The following is a 14,470-nucleotide window of genomic DNA, read 5'->3' as shown; positions in this document are numbered from 1 at the left end:
CCAGTCCTTCTAAAATCTGCGGCAGGAAGTCTGTCAAATGCCCCAAAGCAGAGCAGGGCTTTTTCAAATGAGTATGAGAAAAAGAGGGAGATTCTCACCCAAATCTTAGTCCTAGTCCTCTAGCTCTTTCCTTTGAAAATTCTCACCTTGCTGCTTCTAACCACCTCACTCTCAAGGACATGGGGCAGGAAAAGATACAACCTACTTTTACTGAGTGAAATGCTCCATACTCCCTAAATTCCTGAGAAAATTGCTCAGAAATTTTAATAAGCTCTTTTGCAGCGCACATTGGGGTCTGTTTATGTCACCCACCCTTCTCGATGTTGCTCCATTAATGTCTAACTGACCTGTTTTCTAGAAAAGTATGTACCTTAGTCCAATCTCTGGAAGCCAAAAGGGCTAAGATGTGCATTTCAGGAACCAGTTCCAGGCTTTCTGTCCCTCAGGCAGCAACAGCCTCTCCCTGCCCTACCTCTCTCCCTGCCCTTGGTACCCCAGCCAGCACCCTCACCCCTTGACAGAAAGGGTGGGCAAAAGGGTTGAAACTGATGTTGGTCAAGGGAAGCTGGAAGAGAAAGCCAATAAAAGGCTGTCATTCCTTATATTTGCTCTTGTCTTTTCATCACTCCGAAATATTTACTGGAACGAACTCCAACGCAGTTGCAGCTGTGCTTCAGCTGGTCCACTGTCTAGTTCTAGGCTCTTTTAAAACTGACATTATCCTGAAAAATAATGAGGAGTCTTAAACTATACTGTGAAGCAGATGATAGTAAATTTTTAGTTGGCTAAAAAGCGAGGAGTGAAATGTGAAAGGATGTTTTTCCTGATACATTTTCTCTCTCTCTCTCCTCATGGAAATATTGATGTGAAGTATAGTAAGTAATACTGCTACTGAATTCTGACCCACATGGCTATAAAGATACATTACTCGCGTCAGTCCAGGAGACAGTTCTCTCAATCTTACTTCCTCTGCAAATGCAGTTATCGTGCTCTGGCACTTTGCAAAATCCTCTAAATTACTATTAAATTAAATACTTTTAATTTATGGAGGATTTCAGCTGAACTCATATTTCTGTGCCATTAATTATCAAGTATTTTACTGACTCTGGAAAAAAAAAACATTAATAAATCAATACTAAATGAACTCCCACCTTCCCCCCTGAACTGGGGATGGGTGTCATCAGTCACACTCTAACCTGAGAATGTTGTGTTTCCCTTGGATTCATTGTTAATCTCATTTCAAATCATGCATTTCTGAGTGGGCTGAGGGCAACGTTTTCAAACATGGGTTTTTTAAGCTAGTGATGGCAGTGTATTTAGCTGTCTGAATATGTGGATGGATTTTCAGAGGTCTTCTGTGATTTGAAACAATTCCTCTTCTGCAATTTTTTTTTTTTTTTTGGGAAACAGTAATTACACTGGTTATCTCTTAGATACAATATGATTTCCAATGTATCCTTAGACACAGTGGTGCTCTGAGGAAGTATCGGTGGAAACACAGGTAGTGATAAATCACTGGAATTGAAGGACATGTGGATGCTTGGAAGGGTAGTTAGTCAGATGGCTAAATTTGGATTTAAGTGATGACCTCTCGACATCCAAAATTGAAAATATTGACCTTGATATGCAGTGCTGGTCTTTAGTGTGCCTTCACTAGGCACAAAAGATCTCCAAGGGTTCAACAGGGGTAAGACATGTCCCAAAACACAGTCTAAGGAGGAATGTAGAGCAGGCAGGTGAGATATTTTGCGTGCTGACAATGCTACCAGGGACATTCTTATTACCACCTCAAACCAGTGTTACCCCAGAGTGAAGAAACAAGTGCGTAATTTCACAGACCAGTTAACATAAGTAGATGTTCCCATTTGATCAGTGTTTGCCGAACTCAACACAAATCTTGGCAAGGGAAGGTATTTCATGTTATGTGGACTGACTTAATGTATTAATCTTCACAGAGACACAGATTATTAGAAACTCAATGACATGTGGAATGTTTTATGATGTGTTTTCATGCTGATAAATAGCTAATCACCATATATTTGTGACAACAGAGTATTAAAGGGAGCAGTGATATGTGTTCTGAAAAACACCATCGGTCCTTTTACACCCTCTGCATAATGCCCATTCATCTGCAGTGCTTAACTTTGCAGTCTTGTTTTCAAAAGCAACAACAAAAAAAATCATTATGAAAATCCTAACATTTGTCAAAGCCTCCTTTCTGGTCTTTTGTGCTGTTGTTTTTTTTCAGTAAAAGTGCATTACATGCCATTTGACAGCTGGTAATTGTATGTGTATTGAATTAAAGCATTGATTTTAATTTTCAAAGTCAACTTCACTGTCTTTTAGCTGAATGAATTTTTTCATGAGAAAAAACATTGGTACTGAACTTCAGATACAGGATCAGAGCTTAGGCAGCCTGTCCTCAGGGATATTTTCTGATGCTTTCTTTTTGAAACATCGAAAGGTTCTAACTTGCCCATTACCCAGAGAAAAAAAAAAAAAAGGATGGTACATCTCCAAATGGCTAGCACACCTCCTAAATTCATAGCTAGCTTTCAGCTATTTTATGTGGCATTCTAGTTCCCAGGCTACTAGGATGATTTTCAGTCGTACAGATAAGCAATAATAGGTTGGGCAAAGCTTTGCCCCGCAGCATCACCCCATCCAGGTGTTGTACTGGGGAAATACCACTCACCTACCGGCATCCTCCATCCAGCACTTCAGCTGGGATGGAGAAATGAAGCCAGTCATGAACACATGAAGTACCTCACTGTGTTCTCACGCACCTCAGTGAGGAACGACAGTAAGTCCTTCCAAAGGAGTGGAGTTAAAGCTCTGTAAAATTGACCAGAAATTGTGACCTAGCACTATACACTAAGCCGCTAAAGTGGAGCTGGAACGAGTAAGCGCAGCAGCTGCTTTCCTTTTATAAAGAGGTCTCCTGCTAATGTGGAGTCATGGTTTGGACAAGGAGTCCGCCCGCTCTGCACAGCTCCAGCCACGCTGCATGCTGTAGATGGGTCAGAGTCGGAATTTGGCTATTATATCATATTCATATGATTTTTGGGGTCATATTTGTTGCATAGTAGGCTGAACAAAGAAAATCTCTGCAGAGTTTAAGAATTTATTTTAATATAGTGTTTTGATTCCTCCGTGTCTCAAAATTCCGTAGACAGGCCATAGCTTCTCCTTGTTTCTCTATCTAGCAATTTAGTCCTTCCAGACAGGCAGTATTACAAAATCCGTCATTAAGACTTAATTCAATTCAAATTTACCATCGCAAAACAATGACATTCAGGAAGATGTGGCTGATGTCCTGTCTCCTGCATTTTCACAATTCTGCCAGTTTACGTGAAAGAAAATGCTAGTCCACACCAGTTACTTCGTGTCTTTTTTTACTCTAAGACCGGTGATTCCTTTTGGAGCTCTGCATTAAAATGAGTTTTCTCTGAGGCATAATAAAAATATCACAGTAGACACATACATCATCTTTTGGACACTATGTTATGTGATGAAATTTTTCATTGTACACTTAGTTTGCATTTGTCCAAAGTAACTGAAAGTGAGAATGTGCACTGACCTGCTCCAGAGCAATCGTATTAGCCACCAAAAATGCAGAAGATCACATGCGTCAATTTGACTCTGTGCAGCACAGTGTTTATTATCTCTGCAATAAACTGTAGAAGAAAACAAAGGGTGAGAGCATTTCATTCATGTCTGGCTGTCCCATTGCCATGGTATTACTTTAGCAGGAGAAGCAAATACAGGGATATACAGACAGGACTTTTTTTCTGTCTGGCCATGATGTCTATATTACTGACCACTTTCTGGTTTTGATTCTTATTTTACACAAATTCCCTACAGCCTTTACAAGTGGAGTATGTTGATTTCTTGCTACTTCTTCCAGGCTTAGACTAGCTACAATGAGGGTGGCCGAACACTGGAACAGGTTGCCCAGAGAGGTGGTGGATGCCCCATCCCTGGAAACATTCAAGGCCAGGTTGGACAGGGCTCTGAGCAACCTGATCTGGTTGGAGATGTCCCTGGTCCTTGCAGGGGGGTTGGACTAGATGACCTTTGAAGGTCCCTTCCAACCCAAACTATTCTATGATTCTACTGTTACACTGCTTCCATTTCAGTGTGATGAAGTGAGATACTAATTCAGGAGCCTGATGCATATTTGAAGGGTACCTGCTTTTCTACAAAGGAAGGGAGCCATTGATGCAATTTCTTTGCTATATAGCTTTTGTTCATTAATAAGTTTATTTCTGTAAAAACTGAGGGTAGATGGAGGAAAGGAGATCAGGTACACATTTATATATTCCTTGATAGCACAATTTGGGAACCTGATTCTAATTAGAGCCATGGCTGTAATCAGGATTTTCTGAGAACCGGGCCCTCCTCATAATGCAAAGGTGAACTTTACAGCAAAGCTTAAGATTGGTATTATACTAGAAATAATAGGGTGATGGCAGATCTTCATGTGGGGTTGAAAGAATCATGACAATTACTGGCCTCTGTCCAAGGACAATCATGAAGAATTTGGGGAATTAGCACCCTCTTCAAGGAAAAAGTCACTGACTGCCCTGGGATGATGTGGATTTGATATATGGTTCTTTTGTTACTAAGATTATCCAAGCTTTCCAGCTTTGTCTTTGCAAAAATATTAGAAGATTTTAAATGGGCTTTACCCTAGAGAGACAGAATCCAAAATGCCGTTACACAAATAAAGTGATGAATGGGATGTCTATATATCATTTAGTTCCTCTTGGAATTGGTGACCTTCCATCAGTCAGTAGTTTCCTTCACACTCCCTCACTTGTGAATTATAAGTTAATCAAGAGTACAATGGAAACAACGCGTCCATAGCCTGCTCACTGCATTCATCTCTTTCCTCAGGGTAGATTATGGATGTTAAAGTTGTAATGAGCTTTCTTTTAGTCCAGTTTTGACCTCAATTCTGACTTTACCAGCAAAAATTTCTCATGCGAGTTTATGCAAGGCGTATTTGGAAAATACACTGGGATACAGAAACAGAGGTTGTGAAGCAGGAGCAGTCTAAAAAAGCAAGAGTATCTCCTTGCCTTTCACTGCTGTGTTTTACAGGAGTGGGGCACATGGAAAATAATTTAGACTGAGAATATTTTTTTTTTTTTTTTTACTTCACCTCAAAGGGATCAATGTCTAACTATTTCTGAAAGGTTAGTTATTTCTAGAGATCCTCAATCCCAGAATTTCCAAACCTGGTGTGATGGCCCCGTGTGGCTCATGTGATGAGAGGAGCAGTTATGGGAAAGAGAGCTCTCCTGCACTGTGCTGACATGCTACCTCGTAAGGTCTCATCCCAGTTTTGCCGCACTGAATGACTTTGATGCTGTTTCACACTTATCCGTGCAGGGGTACAAGTATTTCAGCTTCTGTTTCGTAGAGCCTGAGCCTAGTCTGTGGGACTTCCCCTTGAAGGGGATGCAACATATCCACTGGAAGCATTTATTTTCAAAACATAGAGATGCACAATACCAGTGAATGGAATACCAGGAAAAATTGCTCTCTCACAGCTGATAATACTAGTGGTAACAATGAAGGAATTATTCTCATTATAAAGAAGAGTTGATCTGAAAGGTAAAGAGAGGTGGTAATTAATTTCCTTTAATAGTCACACTGGGATCTCCTGTAGTGTGCGGTCTGATGTTAATAATATATTTTCCCCCCTATAATTAATGTTCATGCTCTGTTCCTGGGGGACTCTTCTCCGCTATCCTCAGCGTTGTCATTACTTAAGCATGCACAAGCAACTTTAGCACCTTGGTCGCTGCAATAACTAATCCAAGCATTGCTTCCCTTGCACGTATCTTCTCTCCTGCCAGGTGGGTGGTAAATGCCATCACTGGAACATACAATCTCAGGAGAGCTGAGAAATAAGAATGAATTTTGTCTCATTCTGGAGTAATGCAAAGTTTTAAAGAAAACAGTAGGTTGGCACAGGAAGTGAGGAACCCCTCTCCGCCTGTCATGCTTTCTGAGGCTTGTGATTCAGGGACGGGGAGGTGGAGACTTAACTCCTTGGGGACCTTATGAAGATGTTGGAACTACTTGCCAGTGCAAGGCTGTGCCACAGCAGAGTGAGCAAGGAAGCCCTTGGATTTCAGAGCAGCCTGGGGCTCTTAAATTCATAGAATCATAGAGTATTTTAAGTTGGAAAAGACCTCCAAGATTATCAAGTCCTCTTGTGCCACCCACCGAGGGCACAGTCAGAGAAGGAAGCCAGGGCAGAACCAGCATGACCTGGGCTCCTTCTGAGTGTTAATCTGGTGTAAATCAAAGCCTGTTTGAAACAGCTGTCCTATGCACCAGAGACCTACTGACATCTGAATTACTCCAAGATCCTCCGAATAAGCCAAGCCTTACCTACAAAAGCAGATGTGGCTCTTCTCAGAAAGAAACAAATCTGAGAGATCACTTGTTCCTTAATAGAAAGAGCAAAAGAGCAAAAAGCTCATGAAGGACTAGAAAACTGAGTGCTCCAACATTGTACCACTTCGCCTCAGAGTTTTATACTTCTTTTTTAATTTAGGGTTCTTGCCGGGCAAAGATGTCACAGAAGCTATTCTTTTCTCTTTACCCCTAAATTTCCTTTAGCCTGCAATGCAATGCTGATGTGTATTCACCATGCTTTAGAGGATTAAGGAGAATGAGTCTCAACAGACAAGTCAGAAAAGAGGAAACACAACAAAGAGCTCAGACGTGTACGTTCTGTTTCTGTAGGATAGCAGAGACACGCTTAGGAGAACACAGTATTGCATTAAGACCTAACTCAAGTAACACAAATGCAAAATGTCTTTTTTTTTTTTTTAAGATATGTTATCTTGAGCAATTGGGCAAAAGATTCCCAAACCAATATGTTTCCAAGAAGTGTTTTACTTCCCTCTGCTCTACCCACCATGGCTGCCTGCACTGCCAAGTCCAAATCAGCACTCCCACCTTAGCATGCCCAGTCTGACATGCACCCTTCCAGCTCTTCGCATGCACATGAGGTTGGTCTCTGCTCTGATTTGGACACTTCTGCTTTGACATCACTAGAAAGGGGACAGTTAGATCACAGCAGTGACAGCATGCACCTATGACCGCACCTTTCAGAGCTGAGAAATGAGGCTGGGTGACTGGCATTCTGGCCCTTTGCCTTAATATGTGCTCTTCAGATTGCAAAGGCTTTTTGTGGGGCAGCAGGGAAAACTAAAGCAACCCTGAGACTCACTTTCTCCATCTTCTCCCTCTGACCTTCCCTACCATCATTTTTTTGGTGCTTGGCACAAGGAAGAGTGAACAAGTGAAAGACAGAAGCAACACTACGTTCATAAACTTTCCTCCCTAATTCCACACTTAATTTACACCTGCAGTCCTGAGTCAAGGATACTTCACTATGTGACTTTTGTTAAAAAAGTGTCGCTTAACCAGAGATTTACATTTTCTGGAAATGTCTGTTCATACAAAATGTAACAGATTTTCCCTTTTTTACCCGTTAGGGGAAAACTGAAATATCTGCAGCTTTCACTTTAAGTTTTATTTACTTCTTTATGAATAAAAACTCTATTATGCCTAATTTTGTTAGCGCATATAGACTTCTGCCAGATACATCTCTAAGAAAAAGGAAAACATTCCTGGCTTTTGAACACCATTAAAAATGCCTAATATTAAAGACAGAGCTGTAATGCACACGAAGTACTTCTTGACATTTCATGCTAGTTGACGTATCTCTCAAGCCGTAAAATGACAAAGTAAATGGAAAGATGGACATGGAGAGTACCACCATTACTAACCCATTAACAAGAGGATTCCATAACATTCGGAGATATGATGAAAGCAGATGTAAAGCCATAATTCACAAACCCATACAGCACAAACCCATATTCCCAGAAGAATAGCGATGCTGTTGTCCCATCCACAGGGGAGCCCGTGTCTGGAGTTACACACACTCTGCTCTTATCAAACTTTTGCTTCTAATTAGGGAGTAACTGAAGCCCTTTTTAACACTGTACTGTATGGATTTAATATGCTAATGTGTAAACCTGTCTCAAATATCTAATCCTAAAAGTGTTTTACTTTCTTTTTCAGTACTCTTAAGTAGTTAGTCCTGCTAATTTAACTCCATCAGGCTGAGAGGCATTAAATGAAATGCCTGTAAGGAATTAGTTTAAGTGCTTATCAAAGACTGATAATATCAGTTTCCACTGGTAAGTAAAATGAATGTATGTGAAATGGAATCAGATACATTGATTCAACTCTATTGTGAAAATTTAGCTTGGAAATAAATAGTGCTATAATTATTTGCCCAGCAAAACGTGCATCATCCTAATAGAACTGCTCTAATGACCTTGATTAAACTAACTGCACTCCTGCTTTCTCAAAAGCAGTGCCAAAATATCACCAATAGCATGACATATGTGTCTGTTTTCTGAGATGCCCACTTTACAATAGGGCATTCAGAAAAACAGTCTTTATCCACGAACATTTATTGAGTCATATGTGCAGTTACTGCTGTATTTCTGCATAAAGAAAACCAGAAAATAACACAGGGCCTGTTCTTGGGCTATAGTTAAAAGGCAAACTAAAATGCAGCTTGCCTATGTTCTACTGGCATTTTCAAAGGACAAGCAAAGCTCATGTCTGCTGCTGAGCTGCTTCCCAGAGCATTGTTCTGTGTTAGGGGTTCACAGCTCAAAGACAGCACAGGTTGTCCAGCGTGGCCACTGATGCAAGTCTGGGAACGGCATCGGCTGGTGTCTGGCTCTGGAAAAGCTGGTGCTGAAGGGTTTCGGCTGGCTCCAGACTGCAGGGCTGTGATTCAGTCTAGGTTGATATTTATTAATTCTGGAGATTTGAGTTGCCCAACTCTGTTAACGGCATGGCTGGAGCTGTGGTTGGGCGTAGGGACGGATGGGGATGAAAAGCAAGTGTTATTGCTGGGAAGAACAAGGCTTATAAAGCTCAGAAGAGCATAAGTGCAGTAAAGCATGATCAGTTGTAGGGCTGGGTGGGAATAATGTGCTTTAGGTTATGTTAGTCTAGGATTTAATAGCTTGGGGTAGAACTAGAGTTCAAACCCAAAGAGCTGAGTTAATTACTCGATCTCACAGGACTTAACTGATATTCCAATTACAGACAATGGCAAAACCTCGCCGCAGGCCTCCCTGTGCAAACGCAAGGCTATGCCTTAGCCTGGGCCAACGTGTAGGCTTCCTCATCACTCAACCTTGTGCAGCATCAACTCTTAAATTCAATTTCCAGCAGTGGGGAGCCTTTTTGCTGATACATGGGGTTTTTCAAGGGCTATTATTAGCTTACTGAAATGAAACTGCTGTTGATATGAAAAGCTTCGATACAAAATCAGGACAAAGTGACCTGAAAACAAGTACAGCTTCACCATCCTGCCAAATATACATGCTCTGGCAAGGCCTATTGTGCACTGGCCATGCCCGTGCAGAAGCTAATGATTCGCATGCACGTAGTTTAGGAATAATACTATTAAAGGCAGTAGGCCCACAGTAAGAATGCAGAAAGAGGAACCATTTCTTGAGACCGTGTCTCTGCTGCTGAAGAGAAGAGTGTCTGGTCAGTGACTTGTTCCCTCTGAACTGCAAGCAGCAGCATCAATGACTGATGCAAGGTGTCAAGTAGCTTTCAGCTTTTTATGTTTTCTTGCATGTGATACATACTCACCAGCAAAGATTTTTAGCATTCTTGCCTCTATCTTCTACTGTTGTCTCAGTCTCACAGAACAACTGCTCTGGCTTGAACATCACAGGTGCTGGGACAAACCCCTTCTTGTCTTGGGTCCTGCACGGGTGTCAGTACTGCTTGGGGAATGACTATGAGCAATGTTAGAAAGCCTTGTAGGCCCACTATGCTGAATTGAGCACAAACATCTGCAGAACAAATGGCTTGTGAATAACCCTGGAGTAGATATGGGCTGCTAGAGCATAGCGAGGACGAGGGCTAGCACTAGAGGTAGGGATAAAGGGTGGGGCAGCGGGCAGCGGTGGCTGCAGGAGTGTTAACTGGTAGACCCTGCAAGTTCAGCAAGGCTGGATGGTGGAAGCTGGTGTTGGGGCTGAAGAACAGATAGTTATTTGTACTGTGAGGAAGGGCGTGTGAACTTATTTGATGTGCAAGTTAGGTTTAGAGATATGACTGAGATAGTAGTCTCATACATGACTGGATCTGTAGGGTTGGGACCAGGCCTGGAGGAGAATGAGCCAATGACTGAGGATTAACTGTGGCTGTAAATCTGGGGTGCTTCAGTTTCTGCAGTCCTCCCTAAATCCCAAATGAAAACTAACCTTCTCTAAGTGCCTTGGGAGAACCTGCTACCATCCTACCACCCTAGACCTCATGCAATCAAAAAATTAATTAAATTCTTCAGATCCTCTTTCTGCTAACCCCAACAAAAAGCCACTAAAACTCAGTAAAAAAACCACCACAGCAGAGGCCACTAGCCCTCATTGTAGCCCAACAGGCGCTGCTGGCTGTACCAGCAGACTGAGCACCTCAATCTTGCCTCTTTTTAACCATGACGACCATCCTAAACGTAATTCTATCTTCAATTCTCACCTGAAAACTCCTACCAGTTAAAAAAGCATGTGTAAACTGTTTGACTCTTGCCTCATCTGCCTCTCTCCCTGCAGATGTAGGATCCAGCAGCACACTGAACTACCTATCCCTGTAATTCTTTCCACTCAGCCCCTCTCCACGTGTACCCCCAGCCTTCCTTACCTGTCCTGCAGCAACCCTCATGAGGTCAAAATTCAACTTAGAGCATTTGGTCCTGTCAGCTCTCCCTTCATACTAGCCTTGTGGCTTTGTGCAGTCCTGGAATATTTCTACTTGCTCAGTAATTACACATATAAAATTTAACCTAACGCTTACCACAAACACTGTGTAGAAGTTGCCCAATATCTCCTCCTTTCCCCCACAGCTGGCTGTCAGCCTCTGCACCTCCAGCTCCAAGAGCTGGGCTTCAATGAACGATAAACCTAGGTTTTCCTCTCATCATCTAGTATTAAATATATCCCAGTGATCTCTTGTAGCAATAAACTGAGTTCTCCTGCCCCTGTGATTGCTAGCAATAACTTGAATGTTAATCCTAGTTTTAATTTTCTCTACCCCAAGGCCGAGCAGAAGAAGTTGGTCTATGTGGAATAAAGGGTTGAGAGTAGCTTTGAGCTATGCCTTACTGACTTGGACCCATCTTACCATTAGGATTTGGGTCCGGAGGGTTGTTTTCACTGATGGGATGCTACAAGACATGCATGGTGAGGGTATTACAGTCTCAGCTGGGTGTAGGCCATATAGCTATGGGTATGTCTGTGGTCAGGATTAGGAAGAGCACTGAGGAGCTAAATTTACTGCTACGTTCTGCAAGTTCTTCTGATCCAGGGCAATATACTGTTGCCTGGTTATGGCTATGCTTAGAATATAAAAGAGATTTTCAACTTTTTAATATAGCCCCTTTCTCTTCCTTCTCTACAAAAATATCAAATAAATGTCACTCAGTTTTTCACTCACTGGAGAGTTCCTTTGAAAAAGCCCTGGCTCATATCCTTCACGGCAAGGTGGCTGCCTGGTGCTGTCCGACTGCACTGCTATAAAGCGGCACTGCTCTGCTTTGGGAGGGTCCTATGGAGGTTCAGGGTCAGTCCTACACCAACATTCCCCTACTCCCCCCAGCCTCCCTAAAGATAAACTAGATGTTACAACCAAAGTCTGAGGGTCTGAATAGCCAAATTATATCTTGCTTGAGCCCTGTCTGCCACATTAACAAGCTTCCTAGCAGTGGGCTGGGTACTTTTGGAAGCGTAGAGATGGGAAAGCGCAAAGGCAATCATCCTGCTTTGGGGCTGCCCAGGACTTCCCTGTCCAGGACGTCCCACACAGAGAGCAGCCTGCCCACAGGTCAGTGAAACATTCGCTGTTTTAACTGTTGTATTGCACATTTGACTGAAACTTTTGGTTCTGAAGAAGCTGTATTTTTCTGGCACGTTTCTAGAAAAGTAGATTCTCAGTTTGCTGCCAGGTAGCAAAGAGTTGAATTTTTAAGAGCACCGAGTGGCATATTAACAAGTGTAAGTGCATCCAAAAAAATGAGACAGGACTATATTTCTGCTTCTGATTCGCTGTTCTGTGCCAAATAACACTTTCTCAGTCACCTTTTCTTCCTCAAAGAGAACAGGTTGCGACAGATTGAAGTCTTCTCCCCTGCTATGTCAGGAGCCTTTATGTGACAATTACAACATCATTTTTGTTTTATGATCAGCTGAAGTCAGTTTGAAACAGCACATCACCTCAGACATGAAATAGCATGGCTTTATGTGACAGGGACTAGAATTTGGCAGGAGCGTTTCCTCATTTGCAGTCTGCTTTTTTCTGTCTCAACGTTTTACACTCGACGCAGAGTAACTTGAGTTTTGAAATCAGTCAGGCTTATCTGGAGGAGTGACTCATCTAGGGCAAGCGGAGTAGCCAGCTCCCGCTTGCTCTGAGGGGAACTGAAATGTTAAGCAGTGGAGGAGAAGAAAAATTACAAAGCCATGGTGGGGAAGACCTCGGACCTTCCAGATAAAACCTCTGATATTTATCAGTGGGAGCAGCTCACGTGCCACTGACAAGGCTGGCCTCAGAAAGTCCAAAGAGAAGCCAGCTGGCTGCATGTGAGTCCCCAGATCAGTGCATCCTACTGATGTAATCAACAGCACCACATTTCTAGGTTTTTTGTTTTGGTACAGAATAGCATTTAGCCAAGAGCAGGTCTGAATGTTGCAGTGTTCATAGTGATTTTGGCTTTCCCTGAGTACTCCCTTTTTTACATCATCTACTAGACCTATGAAAATAATACAGCATTTCCCAGTAGCAATCCCTTCCATCTGTAATTTCTCTTTTTGTGGCCAGAGGAGACAAGGTGTGCAGTCACCACACAAAAACCTCTCCAGAGCAAACACTACTATAATACTTCATCTGCCAAAACTGCTACCACCATGAATTCAAGAAACCTGGCCCTAAGCCCATCCACCTTTCCCAATTTCCAAACAGTTCCCACTTCTTTTCTTTCCCAGTTGCTGACTTTTTTTTTTTTTTTTAAAGTTTATCTTTTAAAACCAAATGTACAAAACCATGGTATTCCTAGGCATGACAGGACCCACGCCAAGGATGGCTATAGGCAGAGGCTGGCCATAAGCAAGCACTAGCAGCAAGTGGCTCCATGTCACCTTACTCCTAAATCTTGCGCTAAGAGCAATGTCACAGGTGTGGAACAATTCACTACAGATGTAAGCCATTTAACTCTCCACCAAATCCAGATCAAAAAGGAAGCATTTGCAGATAATAAATGAAATTTTGTGAGCAGTGAAACCCATACCAGCTGATGGCTTACCGGTTCCTGTCAGAAAGCTCCTAAGTAGGTTCTTGGGTGACTACAAGGACAGATATCTATTGTCACAGAACTTGAAGAAACTCAGTAGTTTTGAGATCTTTATCTTTTTCTCAAACTTAACAAATTAGCCAACAGGCTCAAAAGACAGGCAGACAGGCAAGTACAAAATGCATGCAACTAACCACACACACTAAACATCACCAAATAATCCTTATTTCCCCAAGAAGAATCACTGCTGTTACCTCAATACCCAAACCAGGCAGGTTGCAAGGACTGGATCTTGTAAGGATTAACAAACTAGTAAATCAGAGGTAACAATGTCTAACTCTTCTACATCTGGGTCATGATTCGTCTCACTTAACTGCACATCTTTACGGTGCGTATGCTGGCAGCAGAGGTAACTGTCAAAACTGCCTTTGTAGTCAATGGAGAGAAACAGGAACTCTTAGGGCACGAGTAACCCAATTTTAAGAGAGTTATCAAAACTAATCAAATGCCTCATGCTTGAGATGTGCCAGCTGATAGTAAAGGACCAGACTCAGGCTAACTCCCTTCTCCTTCTCTCTAAATCTCAGGAAACCCCATTCCTGCCTTTTCACATGCACGCTTCCTCGCCTCCCTAAACAAATCAAACTCCTCTTCTTTCCTCTTTCAGGCCTCAGTCTCTTCACCCAGGCTAGCAAGTCTTCTCTTCCCCTCCATAAATGTACAATGACAATCACCTGAAGGAAAAGAAAGAAGTCTTTGTCTTTTTTTTTTTTTTAAAAACTTTGTTTATATGATGACCCTCATGTTTATATGATGATTTTATTATTCCTTCATACATGTGGCCTGGCATTTAGCTTGCCCTCTGCTTGGATGGGCTTATCAGAAACACAGAGAAAAATAACATATTAAATGCTCAGAAGCAGAACTGCAAAAACACAAGACAGTGACTCAGGAGTAGGGGGAGTCTCTGAAATCACTTTGAGTTCATTCTTAAAATGCATCAGGCTGTCAGACTGAGCACGTCACTTTGACTTCAGTATTTCTTGAGTTTTAAAAACC

The 14,470-nt window shown here is 42.2% G+C and overlaps 1 protein-coding gene across 5 annotated transcripts in view; it reads right to left on the bottom strand.

Annotated features, from left to right (window-relative positions):
• NPAS2 (neuronal PAS domain protein 2) overlaps positions 1 to 14,470 on the bottom strand; it is a 105,811-nt gene that overhangs the window by 70,401 nt on the left and 20,940 nt on the right. Inside the window, exon 2 of one of the 5 annotated variants that reach the window (XM_086740811.1) lies at positions 3,581 to 3,677. The exons of the other annotated variants lie outside the window; for them this stretch is intronic. The gene's annotated coding sequence lies outside the window, so the exon portion shown is untranslated. The remainder of the gene's footprint in view (positions 1 to 3,580; positions 3,678 to 14,470) is intronic. 5 annotated transcript variants of the gene reach the window in all.

This window comes from Chlamydotis macqueenii, chromosome 1 (assembly GCF_036417535.1).
Source record: "Chlamydotis macqueenii isolate bChlMac1 chromosome 1, bChlMac1.mat, whole genome shotgun sequence".
Classification (NCBI taxonomy): domain Eukaryota; kingdom Metazoa; phylum Chordata; class Aves; order Otidiformes; family Otididae; genus Chlamydotis; species Chlamydotis macqueenii.
Note: the sequence above shows the minus strand (reverse complement) of the source record. Positions and strands in the feature narration are given on the sequence as shown.